We start from the raw sequence: 2,113 nt of genomic DNA, 5'->3' as shown, positions 1-2,113 counted from the left end.
CTTTGATTGTTATTACTGTCCCAGTGTGAGAGATATTCCAGAGTATGTTGATTTTGATTAGTGCTTACTGAGTTTGCATTATTTTATTTTGACTGGTTATTTGTATTCAATCCTCATGTGTTTCCTTATGAATTTTTCATACTCATATTTGTTTGACTGTTATTACTGATCTTTGACTTTGATATTTGATTAGATAGGCTTTGTGTTACTCAATATTACACCATGACCAATCACAGTACCAATACCACCATGACCACCAGTAGGACCCTCCGACAAACTGACTTTTTACCGACTAAATTTTCTGGCGGCCGACTAGATTACAATGACTGTACTGCCCATGTTTTGACCTTTGAAGACTATTTAGACGCCCATGACATTGACTCGGACAAAGCCGGCAACTTGACGACTATACTTAAGACTTTCAAGCGGACATTGGAGGGACAGGCCAGACTCTGGATAGACAAATTGACTTTCACTACTTATGACGACCTCAAGACGGCTTTCACTAGGCGATTTAGCCCCGCCAAATCGACTTTTGCTAGGGTTACTGACTTTAACACCATGACTATGACTGATGGAGAGAGTGTCGAAACTTTTCTCCAATGACTCAGACAGACTGCCTCCTACATAGACTATGGGGAGAAGTAAATAAAGGACCGTTTACTTGCTGCACTGACCCCCGACTGTCGCGCCGCCATTCTTATGGCATCGCCGACATCAACGACCACCCCTGACGAGATAGCCGCGAAAGCGCAGCTTTTCATAGATCTTAGGACTGACACTACCCCGACAAAAGAGGTGACATTCGCAACCCAAGACGATGTCGACCTCCTAAGTGAGGAAATTTCCTCCCTTAGATTTAAAACCGAACAGATAGACTCCCGAGGACGGAGACGAAATCAACATTCCCAACACAATGACTCTGACCGCAGTACCAGCCGCAGTGCTAGTAGGACTCGACATAGGGATGACCACAGCAGACATGAACGTAGTTTAAGTAGGGACCGACATCATTCTGACTACAGACGTAGTTTAAGTAGAGACAGACGACATGATAGTAGAGACAGACATCCTGGACGGCGCTCTCCTTCTCGTGATCGTTATCGGTCACAAAGCCGAGGACGCGACCAACGGTCTCGACCTCGATTCGCTGGCAAGTGTGACTACTGTCACATTCCTGGTCACAGGTGGCAAGAATGTAGGAAAAGACTGTAGGAAAAGACTTAGGGACATGAGACGAGATTATGACAGGCAATCGCAACAGTATAGACCACAGCCAACACTGGGACAACCACCCCACCACTACCCAACCAACCAATCACAACAGCATCAACAACAGCGACAACAACACCACACCCACTCCTCTTCCCAAATTGCTGATGTGTCAAGAAGCACGCTGACCATGCAGACTGGACATTCATGTAAGGAGAGCTTGTCAGACGGTCATTGAGAAAAGACCGCTCTTTTGAGTTGCTCCCTTCTCTATACACCGGCTATGTACATTGTACCTTTTGCCTGTTCGTCGTTAACATACCTTGGATGTGGGCGTAAAGTTAGACTTAACTTATTTGCCCCTTTGGCGTTTCAATAAAGGAGCAATAGCTCTCTTCAGAACGAAGAACTTTGATGTGTACGAGCTCATCTTTTACTGCGAGTACCTCTCTGGAAATAATACACAACTATACATTACAATATTTATGATAACTTATGATAATAATAATAATTTATGATATAACTGTCATAATGTCATTATGATGTTTTGACTCACAAGCCATACAACACTCTATAAGAATGACTCTTTCAAGTAGCAGGGGAAGGGAGGAGGGGGGGGGGGGAAGGTAATATATTACCCAAACTATAAAAAGAGTATCTCACAGAATCTAGCACATGATACCAAAAAGGCAGGCCAACAATACACCTGATCTGATGATGTCAACAGTTTCCTTCTTCTGTTTTAATGATCTACATAAAACTGTCAACTTTCATACTGTTGGTTGACTCTTCGAAAACAAATGATATTTGATCTTTGGCAAATCATATTTGTCAAGGATACCAATCAATCAGACACCAGTATCAAAGATTAAACATCAATGGAAGTTATTACAATGCATGT

At 42.9% G+C, this 2,113-nt stretch overlaps 1 pseudogene; it reads left to right on the top strand.

Moving 5' to 3' along the window:
• The first annotated feature begins 222 nt into the window (after positions 1 to 222).
• LOC139740236 (uncharacterized) lies at positions 223 to 1,450 on the top strand (annotated as a pseudogene).
• Positions 1,451 to 2,113: the final 663 nt, after the last annotated feature.

Source organism: Diadema antillarum, unplaced genomic scaffold (assembly GCF_040938485.1).
Source record: "Diadema antillarum isolate AM-2024a unplaced genomic scaffold, OU_Dant_1.0 seq00000845_RagTag, whole genome shotgun sequence".
Lineage (NCBI taxonomy): Eukaryota > Metazoa > Echinodermata > Echinoidea > Diadematoida > Diadematidae > Diadema > Diadema antillarum.
Note: the sequence above shows the minus strand (reverse complement) of the source record. Positions and strands in the feature narration are given on the sequence as shown.